The sequence below is a fragment of the Brachyistius frenatus genome, unplaced genomic scaffold, assembly GCF_029030835.1.
Source record: "Brachyistius frenatus isolate BFR_SWC_R1_liver_20210118 unplaced genomic scaffold, ASM2903083v1 Contig_24, whole genome shotgun sequence".
Taxonomy (NCBI): Eukaryota; Metazoa; Chordata; class Actinopteri; family Embiotocidae; genus Brachyistius; species Brachyistius frenatus.
In genome coordinates, this window is record NW_027210623.1 from 4,305,711 (window position 1) to 4,321,083 (window position 15,373).

The following is a 15,373-nucleotide window of genomic DNA, read 5'->3' on the forward strand; positions in this document are numbered from 1 at the left end:
TATTAGTATATTAACATTTGGTATTTGGCATAAAACCCAAAGTACAGCTGACGCTGATGGCAGTTTTAAATAAATGTATTGGACAAATTATAATTTTGACCTGATGATGGTGCTTGTTGAAACATAAGGGGATATTGAAAGTGACCATAATTGATCCTGGGGGGAAGGTGAATGTCTGCAATAAATTTCATGGAAATACATTTCAAAGCTGTTGCAACATTTTACTACAAACAATGAATGTCATCTTGGTGGTGATGCTAGCAGAGAAGGGCAACACAGATATATGTACCAATACCTGATAGTGCATCTCCTGTTTATAGAAACCTATGGAGGTAATCATTTGAATTCATCCTCTAGATTATGTACTAAATTTATTAGCTACTATCCAATAGTTGTTGAGATATTTAACTAAAAGCATAAAAATGTGAAAAAGCTGATGGAAGTGGAAAAATCAAGGGATAATCAAACTCAACAGGATTCATCCTCTGAAGAGCTTCGCTGTATAACATGTCATAGAACATTGTCTAATAGACCAATCTGGGCCACAGTGGTGGACTGACCAATATCGCCATTATGCGAGCGTGGATTAAAAGTATATGTCAACTTTAATATTCAGTGCTGCCATATCCTATTTCACGCATGAAAAGCAACTTCTTTTTTTTACGTGACATGTCCATGTGCCTGCATCATGTGATTCGATCACATATGATAATAGGACATGGCCGAGTAATGGCTGTAAAATACATTAATTGTGTGTGTGTGTGTGTGTGTGTGTGTGTGTGTGTGTGTGTGTGTGTGTGTGTGTGTGCGTGCGTGCGCGCGTGCGTGTGTGTGTGTGTGTGTGCGTGTGTGTGTGTGCAGTCATGCAAAAAACGGCAAGTGACAAACTGACCCTCGGTTGCATTTGACAACTCATTTTTTCTTCCACTGAAAGAAGAAAACACTTTTGCCAGTATGGTGGGTTCATTTCCGGTACAGTTCCCTTTTGTTTCAAAGACAGATGTTTGTGTCTCTGTCTTGATGATGCAGCAGGGCAGATGAGTACAATACTAGAAAGATCATTTTAATTTGTGAAAAGTAAAGTTGATTTAATTGTAAAACCGTGGACAAGTGATTTGGCTTGTATTAAGAAAATAAAACTTTAGGACTCAATATACTGGAGAAATACTGCACATCGGAGTGTTGTTCAAACAACGTATATCCAGCATCATGGCAGCATGTGATTTACATGCCACATAACCATTACTAATCAATATTGTCCTTTGCCCATAAGACAGACATGGGTAAACACTCGATCAAAGCACATGCTCCTCTAAGATATTAATCAGTCCAATCTGCCCAGTGCTTTGCATTAAATCCCTTCTGTCCTGCTCTGGTTATGAATATCATCCCGCAGGCTGTGCTATTAATAAGTGGACACACACACACACACACACACACACACACACACACACACACACACACACACACACACACACACACACACACACACACACACACACACACACACACACACACACACACACACACACACACACACACACACACACACACACAAACACACATACTCACTGTGAAGATATGGACCAGAACAAGGCAGCCACTGATCTCTACGGGTGAACTGCTTAGAGCAGCGTTGAATAAGTGTTGAGGGAATCGAGTCCAATCATCACCACAACACAACACACACACACACACACATTCACACACTCAAACACACACATGTGCGCCATTCATGCGGGATTCCATGTGATGTAGAGCCTGGGGCAATCACAGTCCAGAGTCTGCGGTGATAAAGGAACCTCATTGTTCCCCAGACAGAGGCTGGGCTGGTTTCTGGGACACTGAAGCACCCTGCCGAGCATGTAGCGGGGTCACATGTCACATGACAGACGGAGCCGAAGCTTTTTAAAGATTAGAGGGGAAAGGGGAAACAGGGGCGAACGAGGGGATATGGTGTTGCAGCCAGTCGAGTCAGAGTCGCTCACTGTACTGCTGCACACACACACACTGGATAGTCTTAATTCTTATTTCAAATTTTCATGGATAAATAAATGACAAATATTTATTGTACGACAGTCTTAACGAATCCTATCACAAAGTCCCCTCCAACAATGGAGAAACTAACGAAATGTAATTCTTTGTTCCATTTTAGTTTCCTGCAACGATCCTGAGTGAGAAACAAACTCTGTCGGCAGGCAAATCTGCAGAGTGAATAAAGTTTCTCTTCTTTTCTATCTGATCTTGCATTGGAGCCTTCTTCTATATGTTACAGTAAAAGTTGCAGCCCTCAAAAGAGCATCCTATTTTTTTCCATTGGCAAATGTTCCCCTCCATTCTCTGGTACTGGAACTCTGCCTTCTGAATGTCACAGCTGAAAGCAGCCATAAGGCTCATACATTAAAAAAAAAAAAGTTTCTTGGAAAAGCAGTTGTGGCAGGAAATAGAAAATAAATCTGGGTGCATATATCCATTATCAGGGCACGTTATCGTCAGAGGGGAGTCTGCGGAGAGAGAGGAAACCAGGCTGGCTCTCTATGTGCGCCGTAAGATAGGGGAAACCAATTTTCACCTCCTCCCTCCACGTTCCCAACATACTACTTGATTCAGCCCTCGCTAAGTCTGCACAGCCTGGTCTGAATCATTTTATCTAAATAAGCTACCCAAATGTTTTACACCTCTGCATATTACTGAGTGGCGATAAGGTGCTGGTTCACCATTCTGCGCAAAGCATCTCTTCTTTTCCTTTTTTTTTTTTGGCCCTAACAAAGATGACTGTAAGCCGCTGTGCATGCGAAGGCTGCAGAAAGATAGAAATGTGCAAAAATAAGGCGGCGAGAGTGTTTTAAAATCCTGCCATTCCTTATGCCCTCGACGATAAAACAACAGACAAGCCATATTTTATGTTTGTGTTAAATATTCCCATGCGCGGCACCTCTATGACAGCTTATTCTCAGGCAGATTTATCACAGCCCTTATCTGCTCAACTCAACAGACAAAGGCAAGGCGCACGGCTTACGCTGCGGCGTGCTGATGCCTGGGGCGCAAGACAAAGCCTACAATCAATACAAATCTACAGTCTATACATTGAACAAGAGTGGGTTGACACACATCCTTCCAGCAGCCATACATCACAACTTCTTATCTAATTAGCTCCCTGAAGAGCATTACACGTCGGCCAATTCACTCATTGTACTCTCTGCCGGAAAAAAAAGAATATGCGGTCCACACTACGTGTTGTTGCTCTTTGTTGTTGTGATGAAGGGAATCTATTAATGATTCAGTACAGATTTAAGGAAATATATAATTAGACTTAACACCAATTAATCAATGTGCTTCATCCAATTCACCATGGGAAATAATTCATACTTAATTCTATGATCTGCTACAGTTCAATCACACGATCAAACCTCTTCCAATGCTCATACCGAGGCAGCTAAAGCTCTCATCAGGGACAAAGAGATACCTGCTGCAGTTACTTTGTTAAGGGTTTTCCCAACAGCTCCTGCACAGAACTGGTTATATTTTGATGTTTAAGAACAAATCTGGAAAGTGCCACCGGGTCACAAACCTTAATTTCCCTCTTGAGAATCTATTTTCGGAAGCAAGCTGTACACGCTCATAATGACGACAAAACAGCTGTATGTTGCGATGTCCCTTTTATTTCCATGTTGTTCATTACGACGCACTTAAATGGAAATCCCCATCAAAATCAAAATCCCCATAAAATCATACTTGCGCATTCATTCTTAGTTTTAATGTGCTTCCTGTAAGAGTCCATGTGGAATCAACTTCCAAGTCCTGAGAGGGCCGTATATAAATATCATATTTATCTGCTTAAAGCGTTCAGAGGAGGCAGCTAAATTCCATGTCCTTGGTCAAAACATCATAGAGACCAGAAGCATGAAGGTCAAAATATCTCTTTCTCTTGGTATGAATCTTCTAAGTTTTAAATCCAGGGTACAAATACCCTCTTCTGTGTCTACAGCTGCACGTGGACGTTTCCCTGCAACAGCAGTCAAACAACAGTGTGAGCAACCCAACTGGAACACAAGGGATTAAGTGCCACCCTAAAGGACCCCTCAGTGGTGGTTTCTCTGCCTCAGTCCAATTTATCCTGCCTGTCCAAGAATTGACCCGGCAACTATGCGGTCCAAAGTTCACTTCTATAACCCTTAGGCCACACTCTTTCTTTCCTTTTTGTGTAAACAGTTGTGTGCTTTATACTGTATGTCTTTGTTCACAAAGGGGAAATAAAAAAGAGTATAACATTTGCCTCTGGCTCCTAGTGGTGTGACCACTGCACCTTCTTTCAATAAATATCCTACACATACATTAAAGTGGATGGGCTTTCTCCTCCCTGTAACATCACTGCATCACTCACTGCTATCCTGGAGGATTCTGGGCTGTTAAGGGTGAAAATGAAAATAGTTTTTCTCTTTTTGTCTGGAGTCAAATACATTTGGGGATTCAATCTCAGAAATGCGCTCACCTTTCTTCATTTATCCCCAAAAGGGAAAATATGAGCGACTAGATACTGGTTAAGGAAAGATTACCGTAGGGGGAGGATGTCAGTGGGTCTAGACCACACTGTTCCTGGAGGGAAATATGACAGCATGTGCATCAGCAGCAGAAAGAAATATATAGAAATACAAGACTCAACTTCTTTGGCCTTCTTCAAGTGTCTGACTGATGCTGATTTTAATTCAGTGCAGTGGTGTGAGGCAGATGACTAATTTAGAGAAGCTCCCTGCCAGCGCACCCTGTTCAAAAAGCATCTGTCACTTCATGAGAAGATGTGTAGCCTATACAAGCGTATTCAGTAAAGTCAATATGTTTGCTAAAGCCTTAAATCAGCTATTCAACCGTCTTTAACATAAATACCACGCTTGACATATTAGAGACTCTTTATCTCCTCTTGTTCTCGTTATTCATTTATCTCTGAATTGTTCAATGCACCTCGTGTGGTTTCAAAGTTATCAAATCACTGCTCTGTTTTCAGATTTTTGAAGCAAACCCTTTGAAGCTTTTTAAGGATTTGTCTTTTATTCTTACTAACTTATATTTGTATTATTTTTTCTGTCTCTTAGTGCAACAGTCTGTTCTGACACAGTCATACATAGTGTGAGTTCCATATTTGACAAAACCTACATCTAAACCAAATATTTATGAATTTCCCTCTGCAGTACATGCTTCTATCATACAAAGTATTGTTTTTAACGTAGTCTAAGAGCATTGACATTTCAATAACAACATTTTAAGAGCATAAGTGCTGATTATAATTCTGCTGTCAATCTTGACTTGAACTATCCCTGCTGACTTTGAGTGATGCTAAAGTGAAGGGAAACCTCTGAGACTTTTTTATGTTTTTTTTTTTTTAACATTAAACATCTCTTCAATGTCTCAGCACAGTTCAATATTATTTATAAATGTGTGCAGTCACAGACTTTATTCTAGTGTGAATACATAGCTTCATAATATTCCCCAAATTGTACAATAAACTCTCAAAGGAACAGCAGTGTGGAATGTACTTAAGTACGTTCACTCAATAGTGATCGAATATCATTAAAAAAAAAAAACACTTGAAGGGGACATTGTTTCTGCATAATGAATACTACTACTCATGTAAACCTTGATCAAATTTCAGTCTGAATGCAGAAGTTGCACTTGTAATGTAGTCATTTTACCTTATTTCTACTTTTACATGTAAGGATCCGAATATACTTCTTCCACCACTGCATGTGAGTCATACGTTTGGCCACCTACAGCCCATCAAACAGTCACCTCCACTGGCTTACATACAAATGCATAGTGGCTGTGCATAATGAAACAAGTGCTGCTTTGAGGATGTTGCTGGTGGAGGACCAAAAACCGAATTAGTGTGGTTTCCATCCAAACAAGGTTAAAAAGGCCCGTGACATCATCTCTGTGTGGATAATTGTTCGAGTGGATGTTATGCTCTGTCATGTGCACTCAGTTTCATGATGACAAAGTTGTATAACAGAACAATGTGAACACGTTGTTATAAATCTGCTGCAAAGGACTGTGGATGTCTATTGCGGAGGATACACAGGCTTTCTGTGAGACAGAATTTAATGCATGTGGCTACTGGAGTGCTTCAGTTTCAATCTTCTGTGAGACGGGACTTTTGTCTTGTGTGCAGTCTGTTAATTGCTTCCTCATTGGCAAAACGTACATGTTACATCTCGCTACAGGCATATTAATTGAGGAAATGCTTTGTAGAGAAAAAGGACTGACTATTCACATTCTTTCACTAACCAGACTGCATATAGAGGTCACATCTGAGACCATCTCTGACGTTGCCTGCCTGCAAATATAGTCAAAGAAAAATGGTAAACCTGCCTCACTAAATTCAGTGATGGCGTCGCATTTTTAAAGATCCGTGTAATCTGCACTCTTGTCATCACGCAGTGATTCTGCTAAATGTGAAAATGTGGAAACACTGACAGCATATTTTGATGAAATGTTCAGAGATGCATTGCCTGACAAGAATTGCTTTACACTCCTGCTTTTTTTTTTTTTTTTTTTTTTTTTTTTTTTAAGGAAAGGACATGCAATATGATTATACTTAAGGTCATAAGTCAGGTTTCAAATTCCAGTCAGTAAGTGCACACAGCTTTTTGAAAGTGACCGTATAGATGAGGTCAAACTTTAAAGCCTATATTTATTTATTTTTTCTTTTTCTTTTTTTTTCCTCAAATGCAGCCTAAGCTCTGCTGCTGGCTTTCAAACGAAGTGGACAGATTAAGCTGAGTTAGGCCTACTTTCCATAGATGTGTTGGCGTGGCACTTTGAAATCCACACCCCCCTCCCCTTCCTTCCCCACCACCTTTCTTTCTGCAAAAAACGGTAGAGGTGACACATTCATACTTCTTAAACTGGAAGGTAGCGAGATTAAAGAAGGCAAGCGTCCGTACAAAAAGTCAACTGTTGCTAAAAGAAAAAGAAAGAAAAAGAACAGTGTTACTGTTCCTCAGTATTTCATACCCACAGTGTACAATACATGTTGAGTGTATTACTGTTTGTTATGATGGTGCTGGTGGCAATGATGATGAAGATGAAGATGGTGTGGGTTAGGGAAATTGCATTTTCCATCTTTATTTTTGTTATTACTGTCAACTCAAGGTTGATCCTCAAATTTTAAGAGGCAGATTTTTGCCGTTCTTTTAGTGCAACCATGATGTAAACACTGCAACTGCTTCTACTGGCCGGAATTAAATCTTAATTCAGTCAAGTATGCAAGAGTGAAAACACAACAAAATACGTGGTACTTTAGGACTCCTTTTTAAGAATAAAATAACTTTTCAGTTCACCCGTCATACTAAGACTCAAACTCATTAAAGACTTTGATTTCTTTGAAGACATGTACGATTATCCACATTTTGGTCACAGCCATGTCAGATGAGTATGAATAAATACTTTGTATTTTAGAAGTAGGTCTGAACTGCTGTTGAAGGATTTCGGGAGTAATTGCAAAAACACTCACAGTAATGATTCCTCTGGTCCATAGTGGCTGTGAAGAGGTCACTCCTCAGCACAACTCCAATGTATGAGATGGGCGGGAGGGGCACTTAAAAGACTGCAACTTTGCAGGACACTCACATGGACTGAGGCGGCTGAGGTGTCATAGCTTTAAAAGGAAATTTTGCTTCAAACCAAAAGATAGGGATCTCATCTCCCATGTCTTATTCTTGAAAAAAAGGATCTCTTCGTGACCAGAGTGGGCAGGAGGAAACATCACAGCAAGACTTAACAAAGTCTGAACCTGCCTTTTGATGCGAGGCTAACAAGTACTGTGTATAAACCCCTCAGCATCAGATGTTTGACAACAGCTGCTAACTTGATCCCATTGACATTCATGTATTTAGGTCAGTTAGGCTAAGCTCAACATTCAGTGTGTCATCAAACTGCACGCAGGACATCAAGACGTGTTCTTATGTGACTCTTCAGGAGAGGAAAATGGGATAATTCACTCTCACCAGACTCGCTCTATAAATGAACTGTGAATTCAAATTTCTCTGTAAGTGAATTATTCGCTCGGCTGTATGTCGGTGACTTTGTGTGCCTCTTTTTAAAATAACAGATCAGTCAAAGCAGAAAATCTGTTTGCTTCTTAAAATACTCAGCTTGGCAATACAATCAGCTGAAGCACTTGTTTACGGGCAAATGCTGATTAGATCGGGTGCACACATGGTAGCTCGACTGAAACATATCCCAGTTTATACATAATGTCTCATCACAACATCACAAAAGGAGAACAAACGGACGAATTCAAAACAAGAAAGAAATCATCTCTTTGAAACATTTATTATGAAATTATAAAGGTAGAATAGCACTGTTCAAATAAAGCTTTTGTAAACAGAATAAGGGTTGCAGTGTACTGGAGAACCGGAAGAGTTTATTTCAGATGTAATTAATGTATACCCAGCAATGGAAATAAAAAAAAGAAAGAGCAGGGCAAATAAATAATACAAAAGAAAATATAACAAGTCCATTATTGTTTAACACAGCACATTTGGCAAGATTACCAGGAGTTCAATTTACATGAAACATCTCATATATACAAGAAAGATTTACATCGATGAGGGTTACAGAGTCTTTGTGAGCTATGGGGCCCAGTGGCAGAGCAGTCAATGGCAGTCACATTTCAAGTCAAGTGAGGCTCTTTGCTTGAGGGGGCTTTTGGCTGGCAGTGCCATTATCACAACTATTAGTGTAGACACTGGCACACGCTAGTGACAGAGCAGCGGCCTGTGTGTTACTTGACACAACAACCCAATGACAGGGACACGTCTCCCTGTGGGTTTGTCATGTCAGGATGTACAAGCGCTGCTTTTTGCCCATCTTTTACCCACACGCCCTTTTTTTTTTTTTTTTTTTTTTTTTTTTTCCTCTCCAATGATAAACGCAGAGAGGACAATAACGGGAGGAAAGTTGGGCAACGTGCTGGACACAAAGCACCCTCATCTGTCACAAATGATCAGAACACAAAGGTGAACACACCCTTGGTGATTTAACATTACATGTAACGGCACTGACCCCCATAAAACATGGGTGAGAGGTTAGGGCTGGAGACGGGGGGAGAGGAGGGGAAGGAGGGGGTTAGGAGTGGGTGGAGGGGCCAAAGTGAGGGGTGGAAAAAGGAGAGATGGGTTGTTGGGGTGTGGGGGGAGGGAGGGGCATTCAAACAATGAAGTAGCATCATAACTTCATCTTTTTATAGATCTTTTTTTTTTTTTTTTTTTTTTTGTAGACAAGCAAGAAGTCAAGAAACATTTTCTTCCACCCTCTACTCCGATAAAATCTGAGAGAATTCAGATGAGGTGTTGATACCTTAAGTGCTTTAAGCTGCAGTTTGTCTTTTTTTCATAATGCGCTGTTTGAAAAAATATGAAGCTAGTATGTCAACTTGATTGATTGCCGCAGAAAAATGGGAAATGCATTTTGTGGATTAGCGAAAACATGGAGATGAATTAAGTAATGACACTCCCACAAAAGCCGCAATGACTTTTGTGCGTTAATTTCCCAAAGCAAATGCCCTGAGGATTGATCATCAATCAATTTGCTTTTGAAATCTGCAGAAATGGAAGATTATTTCTGAGATGAATGGGTTGCCAGCCAAAAGTGATGGACAAACAACAACAAACCAGAAAGGAAAAAAAAAAAACATAAATCACATACAGTATGCACATACACATAAGACCTTTTGGTATGAGACAAGATGTGTCATTATCACAACTGTTTCACAGAACAAAACAGCGTAATGAGCAACGGTTTCTGAAACTTTATGTTCATGTCATGAACATAACATGTCATGGACATGAACATAAATAAAAAATGAATTAAATGTGTCCACAATAATACAATACAAACAATAATAATACAAATAATTAAATATAATTCCTGGTAATTTGCCATCATTTGTGTTTTGGCAGCCCTGCCCCTTGCAGTTACAAACAACAAAGACAAAAAAGAAAGACCAAAAAAAAGGCTATAAATAAATAAATATATCAATATATTAAAAATCTGTAGCACTTCATTTTTCTCAACAGGGGAAAATAAAAACATATAAATGAACTCCACAGTTCAGCCAGTGTACCACCAGGGAGCTTTGATTTATTTTGTTGTTTTGTGCAGACAAAACTGGATCCCCCTTGGGGCAATAATCTACTCTGATAGTACTCACACCCACTACCTTCATATAGCCTGCAATCCATTTCATTTCCTTTTACCCACCTAGACATGGAGGACATGACAAGTTTTTTTAAAGAAACACAATGTTCTCTGCGGTAAAGAGCCTTGCAAATCCTCCACTGATGACTTAAAGCTTTGATGGAAACTTCACTCGCAGACTTACTGGCTTACGATCTCCGGGTAGCTACCTTTGTTTTGATGATCTGCTACATTTGACTCAGTTGGAGAATGCAGTATATAGTCAGGTTTGATGTTAGCAACAGACCCAACAGTACGTAACACAGAGTTTGCTCACAGGTTTGGATAGTTGATGCCTTTATAGTGATTTAACAAGCCTAACTACGTATTCGTACCCACAATACAAATTCAAGATTTTACACGTCGGTGTCCTTATTTTGAAGAAAATTTGAAAGCCACGGGAACATCATCAGCCAAAAGTATCAAGGACATTTTGAGTATAAGAGATCACAAACGCAGTATCCTGATTAAGTGACAGGATAGCTGCGGAGAAGGATGTATGATCACAGTTGACAACAATCACTGGCCTCTCTCCATCTTCCTCTTTCATACCGCCAAACTCTGTGTCAGCACAAGATATCGCAACAGACTTTTCCCCTCAGGTGCAACATTGTCATAGTTCATTAATCTTCTCAAACTTCGCCTGCTGCCATCAGCCCCCGTACATACTACTAATCCCCTTATTAATGTGGCAAATGAACCTGCACAAGAAGGACGACTCCCCCAAGGCTCCGTAATTACAATGGTCTGTACAAACTCCTGTTTGCATAGAATGTCCATTCATTAAATGTACTGACAAGACAACTCCTGGAATAGTCTACGAAGGATTCTCGTCTTTTTTTTTTTTCTTTTCTTTTTTTTGTTTTGTTTTGTTCCTCGCCGGTCTTTCTCACATCCTGCACTTTAAACTGAATACTCCATCTCCTGTAATATTTAATAGCCTGCTCATTGTTAGTGTCTGATATGGTAACATAAGTCTATTTTTTTACCGTGGCAGTCACAACAAGAAGGAAAACGATACAATGAGTCACATCTGGGCAGAAAAACGGGCAAAATTTGAAACCCCAAAATCTCCACAATTATTTCGATGAAGTCGACCCATATGAATACGTTCTTTATGTACTGAAACGATGGTGCAACTGCAGTAAAGGGAGCTGCTACACGTCCCCACAGCTAAGGCATGATTTGTGGTGTAGAAGAGCAGTGTGAGATAAGTTAATTGTATGTACACACTTCCTTTCACTGGTTGCATTCTTTCTGCCGTGCAAGAGATAAAAAGAAAAGTAATCACCAACAGCAATTAAGACTTGTTACACGTGCGGTGGTCAGGGGACGTGGTTGCACAACTGAAAACACCACGCGGGGTCCATAATTGTGCATCCTAATATCTACTGTAATGTATATTTTCACAACAAAGCGAGGCGAAAGAGGACACATCGAATACGAATGTACAGTATATATGCTTGTTAACTCAAGAGACGATTAGCAGCCTTATTTTCACATTCACCAAGAAATGTGTTTAAGGTTAATGGTGAAGAGTGAGGACTTAAAAATATGGATTGTATTGTCTGGGCAACTGCTTTCAAACCGCGCACCCCTCAGTGAAACCATGTTAACTTGATCATAACCGGAGCCCTGGGATATGCTGTACAGTACGTAGTTAATACGTAGCCACTGGGTTCGTGCTGTGTTAGTGAACCACATTCATGTCGAAGACGACTGACAGGAGGAGAGTAACACGGGTGGTGATGATTATACTTGGGTTTCTTAGACGCTTGTTTTGCCTTGTGAAACTAGGACAGTGTTTTCATGCTTTTTTTTCCTCAGTGTTGTTTACACTAATGTAGGTCCCTAGAGGGGGGGGAAAAAAAATCAGTGAGCGGGGGAACAAAAAAAAAAGAAAAAAAGAAAGGCAAGGACGGCTCCTATTGCTACCAGCAAAGTTTGGGGTCCCTATGAAGCTGACTCCACGAGGCAATTGTCTGTGATGACACTGTTGTCTGTTATTTCTATATGTTCCATATGCTCAGAGAAGACGACGCCACTGAAATGTTCCTGCTTTGCTCCATGTACTGTACTTTTCTCCCTGCCAGCGTCTTTATCAATTTCCTTTCCGTTTCCTTATTCATTGATTGGGGCTGATGTTGCATAGAAGTGACTCTTGAGAACTGGCCCAAAATGGCTTTTCAATTCTTGGAGAGAAGGTCAATTTAAAAAGCTATTCCCCTCAGCTTTTCGTGTCTCCTCCTCTTCAACATCTTCTTTCACTTAATTGCTTATTTGGTGCCAACTTCAGGCAGCAGTGGGTGATTGGTGTTGGTTTGTTCCTCGTAAAGCAGCAAATTTCATCATTCTATCATAAACCTTTGCAATGTTTTACTGTATATAGTACAACAACTCAGCATCCAACTGGCTGCAATTTAAAACCAGCACATTAAATCATATTTTACAACTTTAAAACTAACTGGTAATAACATTAAATGATATTGACTCTTTTTTTTTTTTTTTTTTTTTTTTAATCTTCTATGTATGTATAAGAAATCTTTTAATAATGTCATTCTTATCTTTTTCCGAAGCGCTTCTACTCCGCAGGGAATATGATATGATAATCCAATGATATTACCTTTTGGATATACTGTCTATCTAAAGAGTCACTCAAAGGTAATTGGTATTTTTTTGTTTTTTTTAGCTTTTGCTTCTTTTTTTTTTTTAAATTACAGCAAATGTTTTTTATTCAGGCAGAAATCCAAAAGGAATGAAACACGCTTGATGGTCATTTGCTTGTCAATGCTCATGAAATGGAGATGACATGCACATGTCAATACAAATGGCTGCATTGTGCAAAACAATCAAAATATGGACGGAACAATGGCATTGATAGCATAGCCTGCTTTACCCAGTAAGACGCATCAGTGCAGTCAGTGCAGTCTAATCATTTTACCGCGATCAATAAGTGCCATTTAACCTCCAATCTGAGCTGGAATCTGTCTGTGGAGTAATTATGACTGAGAAGCAACCAGATACTGTTTGCCTTTAGAGGCTTCACTTGTTCCAATAATAAATTAATGCTCATGAGAAAATGTATTTGTGCATATTTATTTGAGTAGATATTGCTAATGAAAGGACATCTTATTTCTTATACTTTTTATTACAGTAATAGGTTTTATTTAGCTCTAAATAATATTGTTTTGCCATTAAATGAAAAAAATAATAACTGGATTATGATTTTTTTTTTTTTTAATTCTAAGACACGATTATAAGATGTTATTATAAGACATGTTTCATGTTCCAGCCCTAAAGATATGTGTTAATATCATGTGGTTAGATTGGCACTTCATTGAACTGCTTTAAGTCGTGAATAGAAAGTCAAATTAGACTGAGGCACGAATTGAGATCAGTTTCAACCCTCATTTTCTGTAAGGACTACATGTTTGCTGTACAGAAGTACATAGAAAAATATAAATCAAACTGTACAGAACGTTTCGGAGGACCGCGAGCGATAAAAAGTGTCTGTATCAGTGCATTATTTATATTATCGGTGGCACCATATAGAACACACTCCTTTGAATCATCTGTCAGAATTATTGATTCCAGTAAATCACGTGTGGAATTGTGGGATGACTGAGCAAATCAATGGAGTTGTGCTTACAGTATAGTGTCATATCTCATGTGTCCCCCTCTAGGGTTGAATAGCACCCCCCCCACCACCACCCCTATCCCACCCGCCACCACCATCACCCATTTCATCGCCTCGTCTCGCCTCGCCTCTATCTCTCTCTCTCTCTCTCTGTCTCTCTCTCTCACACACATCACCAACCACACACACACACACACACACACACACACACACACACACACACACACACACACACACACACACACACACACACACACCAACGGCGCCTGGCAAATGACGGCACACTGAATGCCTCTTTTGACTGCTACCTCTCACACAGAAACACATTAAATGCAACCCCAGATGCAGTGACCCGGAGGTATGCATCGACAGGAGTCACACAGTGTCACCCCTGTAATCCCACTCTCTCTTCCGGATAGATCTTATCACTCACATCTCTAACTGCCATTATCAATCTTCCCCGCGCAGCCTCTGCATCATTAGGCGAGAGTATTTCACTAAGAACACTAACATAGGTTTCTCTCCTTTCTTCTCCTCCCTTGCATTTATAAGTCCACTGCAGGTTGGCGTAGTGCCAGGCTGTGCCATGCAGCGCAACACTGCCACCTAAAGGTTCAGTACCACCACCCGTCAAGCCTGACCCACTGACAAGAGTGTCTCTGCCTGCCTTCCTCCCTCTGCACTCTTCCCTCTTTTCTGCTGCTCCCTGTATTTGTCCACGTGTGTTGCATTAGATTAGAACTGTGTGTTGTGTAGTGGTGCTTTATTAGCAGAAAAATTAATAAGGCTTTGATAAAAAGCAGCATGGATTACGTTGAAATTTGAGGCTCATTATTGGCTAATCCTTTTTGAATTGGATGTGTATCAAGTTCCAGACAAGCTTCACTCAGTTCGCTAGTGTGCTTTGAGGGGAGGCATTTAATTCAAGCTTAGATGATGTGGCAAAGCCTACAGTGACATTCACAATACCAGCACAGCAGACTAATTATTGACTGTTGCTATTGCTGCAGGTGTTGAAAAGGTTACAAAATCTTTTGTGATATTACAATACACACCAAAACAAAGAAACAAACAAAAATAAAACATGAACACACTCAAGAGTTTTATGAGGAGAGAGGTGAGAAGTCAACTATTTTTGGGGGGGATTTTTTTTTTTGGGGGGGGGGGGAAGAATGTGTGCAGCATTTCTCTATGATGACAATAGTAATCTGAGTAGATAGGCAAGAAAAAAATGTTTCTTTCACAAAGAACATTGAGTCACAATTAATGTTATGTTGGTACATTTTACCAGTGATCTAACCTGGGTGCTGAAGAGACAAAATAAGGCAAGGCAGTCACTCACCCACTTGCATTTTGTTAAATATGAATTAAATATATACTAATGACAAAACATCAGTCTATAATTATTACCCCCAAATTATGCACGTGATTGTTGAGTCCATAATCAACTCCATTAATTAGCTATTGTTCAAGTTACTTTTTTCATGTTTAAAGTTGAGAAAC

At 39.8% G+C, this 15,373-nt stretch overlaps 1 protein-coding gene across 8 annotated transcripts in view; it reads right to left on the bottom strand.

Moving 5' to 3' along the window:
* The window catches only part of LOC138620528 (protocadherin-9), a 198,051-nt gene that overhangs the window by 178,134 nt on the left and 4,544 nt on the right, over positions 1–15,373 (bottom strand). The gene's annotated exons all lie outside the window — the stretch shown is intronic.